Source organism: Chionomys nivalis, chromosome 4, assembly GCF_950005125.1.
Source record: "Chionomys nivalis chromosome 4, mChiNiv1.1, whole genome shotgun sequence".
In the NCBI taxonomy this organism is placed as follows: Eukaryota; Metazoa; Chordata; class Mammalia; order Rodentia; family Cricetidae; genus Chionomys; species Chionomys nivalis.
The window spans coordinates 50,157,181-50,168,987 of NC_080089.1; positions in this window are offsets into that span (position 1 = coordinate 50,157,181).

An 11,807-nucleotide genomic window follows, 5' to 3' on the forward strand; every position below is an offset into this window, starting at 1 on the left:
AATCTCAATACTAGAAAAACAAAAACAAGAAAATAAAAAGAGAGCAAAAACAATGAACTTATTTATTACTTTCTATTCACTAGTTGCCCAAATAAAGTCTGTGTACAGGGTTTTGTTTTTGTTTTGGTGAGGGATGTACTGGGCATTGAACCCTGCTACTTAGTTACAGCTCCAGTCCCATTGCATGAAGTTTTAATCTTTTACCGGCCTGCCTTCCTTCCATTACAGACGATGCTCCTTAACAGTTGCTACATTAAAAAACAATCACTTTGGCTATTCATCTTGAAGTGCAATAAAGAGAATTATGGGAAAAGGCTTGAACTGCAGCCGCTGGATCTGTAATCTCAGCAGGTTTTAAGTTTGGAGTTTGTATCTCAGAGTTTCCTTGCTATCAGTTCATGCACTGGTGGTATCTCTCCTGATGTTTAATTCTCCCTGGGAACTTCAGTTTCAGATGATATCTTACTGATTGTTTGAGACAATCCCTTCAGAAAATTTTGTCAGTCACATAGTCGACTACCTCTTAAGTACTTTGATCCAAGTCCTCAAATACTGTGGCTACCTATCCATCTACTTTATGTCATTATTCAGTGATATAGATTTTACTATTCCAGGAAGAGGTCAGTCAGTATATTGAGCAAATAATGAAATACCAGCTGTAATTCAGTTATGATGAAAACAACAGCTAGTTTCTTTCTTCCATGCAGATACTAGAATATACACTTGTATGGTTTATGCATGAATAATACAGATATTTTCAAATAAATTTTTTACATTTTATCAGATGTTGTATTGACTTTTATTTTCCCATGCTGGCTAAAATGTGATCACCATTTTCCTTTCTAGGTCTAAAAATAAAGCAGAAAAAAAGAGGGTTACATTTTTATTTTATTTTATTTTTTTCAAAGAAAACAAACTATCTTTTTTCATTTTGCATACCAATCCCAGTTCTCACTCCCTCCTCTCCCCCCATTCCCTCCACCATCTCCCCACCCACCCCCATCCACTCCTGAGAGAGGGTAAGGCACACTGCTTTTGGGAAGGTCCAAGGCCCTCCCCACTATATCCAGGCTGAGCAAGGTATCCATCCAAAGAGAATAGATTCCCCAAAAGCCAGTACAAGGGGTAGGGATAAATCCTGGTGCCACCGCCAGTGACCCCGCAGTCTGTCCCAGTCATACAACTGTTACCCACATTCAGAGGAAGAGGGTTATTTTTATCTTTAAAAGGTTCATAAGGTTTGGAAAGATAATTTCTAGAAATCAATAAGAAAATAGGCAGCTGAGTGGGAAATGAGCAAGAGAGTCAAAGGCTCCTTTACCGAATAAGATCCTCAAACCTTTGAATATACACACTCTAAAGTGGTTATTACGAAATGAGAATTTAAACTTTCTGCCATGTACTACAGTGAGTTGCATATGGGTAAACACAAGAGATGTACATTCTAGGAGCTGCCGATGAGAGACGCAACGCTCTCCTGCTCTACCGTGAGCACGTAGTCCGTCGCTTTGGAATTCTACTTAGTATTTACTCAAGCTGAAAAAAAAAATCTATTCCTTGGGGCCCCACCCCTACTGGAGGGGATAAAGACCCTTGATGGAAACTGAAGGAGGGTCCCTCTTCTTTGGGGGATCTAGCCACAGGTAAGCTGCTCATGTGCCAGTTGATAGTCACACACATATGCATACGGGCAGCATTATTGGATGCAGGGTTATTAATAACAAAAACTAAGCATAAAAGGAGGACATGAAGTTGAGAGGGAGATGGGGCAGAGGTGCTGGAGGAAGGTAGTGGTGGACAGATATATCTATGTATGTTGTATAAATGTATAAAACTTTCAAAGACTAAGATTAGTTTTTTAAAAAGCTATTCCTGGGGCCAAAATTTCTCCTAGGTATCTAACCAACCTTATTAGTGTTGACTAATGTTATTAGTGTTGACTAATTATGGTAAATCCTAACTGGAAAATATACACATATACATCACTAGTGGGAAAAGTTCACACAATGGAATACAGCAAAGAGAACCCAGTTCTGACTCTTTGCCAGAATACGGATGAATCCCAAAGCTGAATAACAGAAGCAAGACATAACAGACCTCGTCCTTTGTGATTGTTCTGTTAGTTTTGTGAACACGTACAATGCATGAAGGTAGAGTGATGGTTCTCCTTGCACCTAAGTGGCTAGACGATGCAGAATGCTCTGGAAAAGGTCCATATTAGGAGATTCTTGTAAATGAGCTATGAGGCATAATTCTTTTAATCACAGTAGAAATACTAGTGATTTTCTAACGGGGGGAGGGAGCTCTATTATGCTGACTGGAGAAATGACTCAATGGTTAAGAGCACTGCCTTTTCTTCCAAAGGTCCTGAGTTTAACTCCCAGCAACTACACAGTGGCTTACAACCATCTGTAATGAGATCTGGTGCCCTCTTGAGGAAGAGACCTGGTCAGTCGTCCTCATCAACTTGGACCTTAAAACCCAGTAGGGACAAGTTCAATAAAACCGCCGTATATCCTGGTTTTCCTATGCAGGTCACTATTCTACATGAGAGAAACAAAGACATTGGTGTTCTTTCTTTATTAGTATTTTCATAGACCTTATAACATTAATTTTGGTGATTTAGAAAGGGAAATTGGTTGACTTTTAAAACAATTTGGGTTGGGGATGCAGTTCAGTGGTAGAGCACCAGTCTAGCACATGTAAAGTCCTTGTTTGGACCCCAGTACCACTAACAAAACTCATAACGTTTTAAATATCTATGATTAAATATATTATTTTACAAATGAGTAGCAGCTGAGTGAGAAGGAAGTGGACCCAAGTTCTAGCTCTTTTCCCCTTTTTCATTGGGTGAAGAAAAGCAAGCCACCCTCAGTTCCTTTTCTCTATAGCTAACACGTAATCCTCATAAGGGAAGAGGAATAAACTCTATCATCAGCTGGGTTCTTTCTTACTCGAAGATCTGAGATCTGTTGGTACCGAAAAAGTTAAGTAATAATGTACTTTAAACCATACCACTATTAACTCTCCATCTTTTGTTCTGTTATCATGTCCAGCCGTAAACATGGCCCTAAACACAATGTATTTCCAAGTGTATATAGTGAAGTATAATTCCAAGGCTGTTGATCACTCCTTAGATCCGGCATCTCACCTTCTCTCTGTCACTGAGTCCAGCTCTTGGTGCTCTTAAGTTTACTGCTCTGCAGAAAGGATGCTCTTTAGGAAATGTTCCATGTTAATGAAAAGGAGACGATCTTTGTTTTTCTTGATATACTGTGGAGTGCACGAAGGACAGAGTTAATATTCTTTTTCTTATTTTAAGTACTGTTGCATCTACTAATCCAGATGTGAACTTACTAAGACAGTGCATGTAAAATTCTCCACATAACATTTGACACATGACAGGCATATAATAAATGTTCCTATTATGCCCCATATAGTGGGCTCTGGTAGATTGTGTTAGTGTCAGTATGTAGCTTCAGGTTCAACAGAAATATATTAGACAGTAAATATATCTAAAGTTCATTAGATGGGTTATATCAGAAAACAAAACCAAATAGCATCCTTGTTCTCGTGTGGCTCGTACTGTAGCAAAGGAGGAAAAACAGTGAAAAAGTGCAAGCGAGTAAAATGTGTATTTTGGAAAACAATAGAGGAAAATGCAACCTAGAGCAGAGTAAGGAAGAATTTGTGAATGAGTATAAAAGAATCTCAAAATAAGACAGTGCAGTCAGGGTTGGCTGCTGACTTTTGATCAAAGACAATGGAGGTGAGGAAGTCCGGTGTTTTAATGCCATGGAGCAGGGCTTCTGAAGCTTTAATCCCTTGATGTTTTGGGATAGATGGTTCTTTGTTGTGTGGGCTTTACACTACAGCAGCATCCTTGTTCTCTACTCACTGTCTGTCGGTGGTACCTCCTTCCCCTGAGACATGACATCAAAAATGTCTCTGACATTGTCACCTGCTCTCTGGGGGACAAAATCACTCCTGTTCAAGAAGCATTGCTGTAGCGGAAAGGACATTATAGGCAGAGGGGCCCCTAAAAGGCGGTCTACACTGCATGTCTGGGGTTGAGTAGACGAAGTGGGCAAAGGCCAGTAGGTGAGGAGAAGGGGGACTTGGCTCCACTCATCTATTCCAAATGAGATGGGAAGTCACAAAACGATTTTGGGAACATCTGACTTTTTTTTTCTTTTTTTTTTTTTTTTAAAATATTTATTTATTTATTATGTATATAATATTCTGTCTGTGTGTATGCCTGAAGGCCAGAAGAGGGCGCCAGACCTCTTTACAGATGGTTGTGAGCCACCATGTGGTTGCTGGGAATTGAACTCAGGACCTTTGGAAGAGCAGGCAATACTCTTAACTACTGAGCCATCTCTCCAGCCCCAAAAGGTCTCTTTTCTGTGGTGAGAATAGACTGAAGAAAGGCAAGGGCAGTCTTGGGAGGACAGTTGGTATCAAGATATCTGGACGATCAAGAACTCTAGATAAGACATGTCTATCACTAAGTGGTGGCATTATCATTCATCAAGCAGTGGTCACATTCTGCATACAGCAGGACTTTCCTAACACGTGGATTGTGGCGTGTCAATACAAAGGGGAGTTCTTGTGAAAACTTTGGCCTGACAAACCTGAAAAATGAAGCTGCCATCAACCAAGGTGCATGCTTTTAGGTGGACCTCATTTGGAAAGACAAAATTTGGGTCTTGGATCTATCTAGTGATACTTCGTAGCCACATAGGTAGATATAATTCGAAAGCAATTTGACAGATGAGTTGAGTTAGAGAGTTATAAAGTGAATATATCCATAGGACTAATTATAGTCTCTAACTGCGAGGGGTCAGAGAGAAGAAAACAGATCAGAAAGGAACAACCAGAAGTGTGGGAGGAAAACCAAAAGAAGACAATATCCTGGGGGTTGAGTGAAGAAAATGTACAGAAGAGAAGAAAGTGAGCAGATGGGAAGGACAGAGAGGTGATTGGTCTCTGATCCACAGGAGTTGGGTTTTGGCAGAATTCTGTGGCCAGCCTGATTGATTGGGAGGTGTTGGGGTCCTCGGGAAAGCACCACTCTGGGTGTGTCTATGAGGGAAGTTCTAGAGATAAACATTACAAGGCTCTGATCAAACCAGTGGTTTAATCCAGCAATAGATTCAAATTTTCAATAGAATGCTAGGAACTGATGGAATTGTGAAGGCTACTTGGAGGAAGCGAGTCTCTGGAAACATGCCTTTGAAAGGTATAACTGGGCCCTGGTCCTTTCCTATTCTCCTTTCTATGTGCCATGAAGTGAGTAGTCTCAGCCACATTCTTCTGTTGCAATGATACTCCGTCTGGCCCTGGGTCCAAAGCAACAGGCTGCAGTGTAATCTTTCTGTAGCATCTTTGGCTATGCTTAATGATGTTACATAATGCAAATCAAAGAGACCTACCCACTACCTCTGCAAGAGGGAATACTCGTGATTTAGAAAGCTGTGGCATAAACAGCAGTGGATGTGGTTTGCTCACTGGACATTGGGTGCTCACTGTATAATTACTATTCCGATGGGAGTGGTGGATGATTGGAGTCTCTCTAGGCACTGTTGTTGCTAGCTCTACTACTTATGAGAGCCTCTGTCTGTCTAGCACTGGAGGCAGAAGTAGTGGTAGGGTCTGAAGCACCTTGTCCGTGGAGCAGTCAGTGATGCTGGCCCGTGCGTGGAGAGAGGCAATAGTGGGAGCGTTATTCTGTGGAGTCCACACTCTGTTCTGACAGCAGTGTTTGGTCAGACAAGATGTAGGGGCAACGGGGGCAGATCTATAGGCAGAGTGGCAGCAGGAACTAAGGTGTTCCTCTCTGCTGGTAGTGATGCATGCCTGGCACCAGTGCATTCTTGGCAATGGGACTGTGGCTGGTGCCAGGGAAAGTTCTTCTAGGCCTGGTTTTGTCTGTGTTTGCTGCTGGCAAGGGTGTGGCTAGAGTTGTGCTCCCCTGCGCTATCCTCCCTACTCTTACAGCTCCTGTGGGTAGGGTGGCAGGCAGAGCAGAGAGCTGCTTATGCTCCGCTCAGCACACTCCTGCTAAGGTGGCTGGGACATCAGTGTGAACCACAGTATTGCTTCCCTGCTTATCAGGAACAGGATCCTGAGTTCAGTGCAATGGGAAGGGGTTGGAGATGTCCACCTGTAGCTGGCCACGTCTTTGGCCTTAGGTGTTGAGTGCACTGATATGGTTCTGGATTGGCTGGGGGGACACCCTCCATCTCCTTGTGTTACAATACTGTTCCCTACAGTACAGGGCACTCAACCAATCAGCTTTGATCAATTGTAACTGTGCTCTGGTTCTTTCCTCTTGAGAAAGCATGTAACTTGTTTTGGATTTTGGGTTTTTAAAGAGATCCTAGACTTTTAAAATATTGAAAAACGTTAGACTGTGAGACTTTTTAAAGTTGTACTGTATTTAATGTTTATGGGCATGAGATTTGGGGGGCAAACAACAAAGGAACTGGTATAGTTTCACAGCATTAGATTTATGTGCCCACGTTGACAAGGGGTGGATTCACAATGGTTAATTTTGGTTATTAATTTGACACACCAAGAAGAGGGAACTGATCTGTGAGATTGGGCCTGTGAGCATGTCCATGCGACAGGTCTTTGACCACTAACTGATGCAGGAGTACCTACCCAGTCTACTGTGCGTCCTGCCATTCCAGGGCAGGTAGAACTTGGAATCCATTAAAAAGGTAGGTGGTTGTGAGCCCAAAAGCAAGCCAGTAGCAGCGTCTCTCCATGGTGTCTGTTTCGTTTCCAGTCTCCAGGTTCCTTCCCAAGTCCCCACCTTAGTTTCTCTTGACAATGGACTACAACCCTTAAACTAAATAAGCCTTTTCCTTTCCTAAGTTGCTTTAGTCATGGCGTATATTATAGCAACAGAAGCCATATGTGTCCAAAGGAGGGCTACTATGTATATTTCAGGTTACTTGCCTAAGTGGCCTGCTGGCCAGTGAGAGCTACCATTGTCAGCAGCAGCACTGATAGAGTCAGGGAGACTCCCCACCCTGTGGAGCCAGGGTGGCAGCTGCCCAAGATACGCTTGTTTCTCTTACTGTGCTGTTACCTCTTCTCTTTTGTCCCCAGTCTCTCCATTGCTCCATAGTTCTACTCGCTGTAAAAGGCAACCTGTTTCTTTGCTTCTTTGTGGAGGAGGAATTGAATGCTCGGGGCCTCTATTTAGCTATTTTGTACCTCTGGGATCTCTTATTTTTAATTCTTTAAAGGATTATGAGATAATATTTTCATAAAGATCCTTAATAATAGCATATTGTGGAGGTCATAGTTAACTTTGCATAGAGAACAGCACATTATGTTTGGACAACTGTGGGATCATCTGGTCACTTGCGTTCAGTCTCTGAGTCACAGCAATTACAATAGACTTCTGCTTATTTATTGATAATAGGCAGTGGCAAGTCAAGGAACTGTTGGAACTCTCTGAATGGGCCGCATACCAAGGCCTTTGCTTTGTGAATGAGTAGGTTCTTAACTAAGATGTGATATACGAGATAAATTTAATTACCTCTTCTGATGACTGTCTTGTCAAGCAAGGCTCATGCTTCCTCTCAACGAGTTTAGAGAGGAGATCTCTTTCTTTTCCAGAGGTGGGCTGATCTTTCAGCAGCACAGCACTTAGACTTTGATCAAACTTACTGTCCCAGGAAATTGCTGACATCTTCAATGTGGTAGAGAATGCCTCTTTGAAGTAGGCTTTCAGACCCTGGTTAAGGAAGAGAAGGCACAGATTGGCATAACTTGCTATGAAAGCTTTCAGATAAGGGTTGAAAGGAAAATGGGGCTTGAGGGCATCTTCACCTGCCCCCGCCCTAACAATGCTGATGAGATTCATGCATCGGCATTGTGTCCGCAGCTGAGATGCTGTTCTCGGAGCTGGTCTGCAGCTCCAATAGAGCATGCATTCGGACATACGCTATTACAGGAAGTTTGGCCAGGAACAACAGCCTTTTCCCAGTCAGTCAGGTCACCAATGGGGCTCCAATAGACCCCAAATATTACAAAGCACTTATTGTTCCGGGGAATGATGTCTGAGTCACAGAGAAAGAGAAGTTCTGTATATGTCATAACTACCTCATAAAACAACTCCAGAAATCTGGGGTTGGAATCCTGGTTGAAGTCCCCAGTAGTGATGTGGGCCAGGCAGTGGATCAACAAGAGAACAAAACTTCCCACAGATGCCAAACACTCTCTCTGAACGAACAAGGTGTTTTCAGTGCTCTGTGTGGAAAAGATGTCCGCGCACAGACATGTCAGCCCTTCTGAGCATTTTCACATTTCTCAGTTCGCTTAAAATCAGACTTCTTGGCCTAATTAAGATTTACTGAAAGGAAGCTTCAGAGATGAAGGCAATTTTAGTTCAACTTTGACAAAATAATTTTTCCCACTTTCTCTAATTTTTAACTTTTTTTTTACATTTATCTCCCTCCAGTGTGTGTGTGTGTGTGTGTGTGTGTGTGTGTGTGTGTATGCACGTGCGAATGTGAAGGTCACAATTTGAGGGAGTCAGTTCTCTTCTGGGGATCAAACTCAGGTGTTCTGGCTTGGTGGCATGCACCCTCATCCACCCAGCCATCTCAATGGCCCATCTCTTAATTTTTTCAGAACACTTCAATTTACAGAAGACAGATTATTATAAATTCCGACCCAGGTGACTCGTGTGTCTCTTTTCAGGGCCACCTGATCAGATCCCTAAGCAATGCTTTCCTAGCTTCAGGTTGAATGGGTATTGCAAGAGGGGTGTGTTATTATTAGAGCCCACTCCAGAATTTCTGGTTCTGTGGGCTGGGGCTGGGGCCAGGCATTTTCATTTTCATCAAGTTCCCTAGGTAGTCGATGCCATCAGTCCAAAGACCACAGTCTGAGAATAACAGCCTCAAAGGATCCTAGACTTTGTCATTTTGCTTTTATTGTATTCAAGTTCTCAAGTTACTTGTGACGCATATGTGAGATGACTCTGACACCCTCTCCTGGGTTCTGCAGGCCCCGACATGCACACGATGCGCAGACATATACACAGGCAAGTCGCTCACATGCGTACTAAATCTTTAAAAAAGGGGAAAGCTATATGAAGCCAGCAGCCATCTCTCTCTTCCTGACTGCAGAGGCAGTGTGTTGGGAGCTCCCCCTTGAGCGCCCGTGGGGCTCACCCTTGCTCACCGGGCTTGCCGGTGTGGGCTGGTCACATCTTCTCCATTTCCCTCCCCGGCCCATGTGGAGTTTGTGTGTCCTCATCTACTCTCCCAGGAGGCAGCAGATTAGCATGGGAAAGCGAAGGATGATGGGACTCACTCTGAGAGTTGTCCCTTGAACTAGCTGTGAGGCAGGGGGATGAGGTGTGGGACGTATACATACATCCGAACCAGACTCTCAACTCTTGCCAACACAGACTATTATACGATATCTCTAGGCCTCCACCGTCCAGTTACAAAATGGAGGCAAAGAGGACCTGCGCCGTAGGTAGGGTTGCTGAAATTGAAAATACAACACATGGGAGGCACTGACAAGGCCTGACACCTTTCCTGCGAGAATCCTGTTGTTTGTTTTCTTATTTCCCCCATAGTAAAATGGAACTAAATTCTTGCTGAGTTCCTAGTTTCTTTAAAGGTCAAATAAAATAATCCTTTAAGGGTACTCTGTAGGAACATTTACTTATCTTGGGGGTTCCTATTAAAGCCCCTAATAATCCACAACTGACCAAGTTTGAACTGTCCCTTGGTCACTCCGACTTGCTGTTTCTCCTTAGAATAGCTCATGTGTGGACTGTCATCAGTGCTCAAAATTCATATCCATCAGCTCGGAGTTACCAGGGAGAGACTCCCAGTCTACATACTTGAAGAGCTACTGAGACAGGAAAGATATAGACCATTTCTGTACGGAGATGTGATTGTGCAAGACACCATGAAGCTGGGTCCATGGCTCTTACGGGAAATACCAATTTGGCAACACCAGATGTACAGCGGCAAAGATCCACCAATGGGCACGAAGCCATTATGCTTCCCTGGGCACCAGCCAGGACATTTTACTTTGCTGATTAGAAAAGCACTTACTCAGTGACGTTTATTATGCTTTAGTTAAATGGCTTTTCCCCCCTCAAAGGAGAATAAAATTCATTAGGGTTTGAGGGAGGAAAATGTTTTATAAAATTTGTTCATTTTGCTTCGGTGTGTCTTGCCCAGATTCCATAATTCAAGAGTCCCTGCCTAGGGATGAATTTGCATCACCTGATAGAAGAAGGAACCTTTGAAGGCATTTCCTGAGACTTCCATGGCAGGCAGATGAGAAGCAATCTGTAGGGTGGTTTCCGGAGCCTGAAAAAAATGGCAAACAAAACCCAAACCCACCCTTTGCTTTAAAAGTTGCTCAGCTACATTTCATCAAACATGGTGGGAGAGAAGTACACTGGAACATCCATTTACATCATAAACACACTCGGGGAAAGCAGAATCAGAATACACTATAGGAAGATGGAACTTTTAGCTGTGTATTTTGTATTTACACCAATTCTGATGGGTATAAATAACAGTCATTTCAGCCCTCTATGTCTCCTAGACGACAGTTGGATTTGGAGCTTGGATTCTAACCCTGCCCTGCCTTCCTGGTTATGACCTTGGGTAAGCTGACTCAACCACTCTGCACCTTTTCTCTCAGTGTGAAAGTGGGAAAAATATAATGGGTCGGTGTCATAGGGTTTTGAAGCAACTGAGTTGTCCCATGAAAACAATCAACATTTCTGACACCTAGACTGCTTTTAATTCATTTCTGCCCATGGTTGTAATCATCTAAAAGGCTTGATTTGAGACAGCTGTCATAGCTTCCATCAGCGGCCCTAAGGGAGGCAGGCAGTTCATTGCTGTAGGAACCTCTTCCTAGAGAGAATTTGCTGCCTCGAGTCTTTTCCCTGCCACCCTGACCTCCACAGCCTCCTGGGAGGCCGCTTCACAGAATGCCAGAGACAGATGTACCTGCAGCTGGGGGATGAGGAGGTGCAGGATGGCGAGACCGTACTGGTAAACCACAAACTCCCAGGCAGAAAGGTGCGTGACTTGCACAGTTACCGCCTCTCCCTGCATCGTCTGAGTCTTCTGCAAAGAGTTTTTTGGGTCTGCAGAAATCAAGACAAATCAGTGATAATTTCACTGATTTTTTTATATTAACAATAACATGACAATTCATCTTAGGAAAATATTTATCTCCATCCATCCATCCATCCATCCATCCATCCATCCATCCATCCTCCAGTGAAGCCTGTGTTGCCGACTTCCCTAGTCCTCTACATGGAAAAATAAGCCCAGTCAAAGGAACAGAGGAATTAGAAGGAGCCACAGAAAAGATGGCGGTATTTCCTTGGCAGTAGATCTGAAGTTGTTTGGATCATTAGGTGTGCTACACTCAGAATACTGTCTGGCATACAGCAAGCACTCAGTACATGTTAGATGTATCCAGATTTTTACTTATCTATCAATTTGTCTCTAATGGGCCTTTAGATAATTGCTCTAAATGGGTTTTTATCTAAATGGGACTTTAGACACTTCCATTGTCTGATTCTTAAGAGGACAATGAAAAATGGCTTGGACAACAATATATCATGAGAATAGAGTAGCAGTCAGGAGACCTGTGTCCTGGCTGTGTCCAGGGTGTGTGAGACCTTGGGACAGTTACATACTTCTTTGAATGTTGTTTTTCTTATGTATATAAAAAATGAGTAATAGAATTGGAGTTAGATTTCCGGGGGGCAAACAAGACAGTACACATAAGAA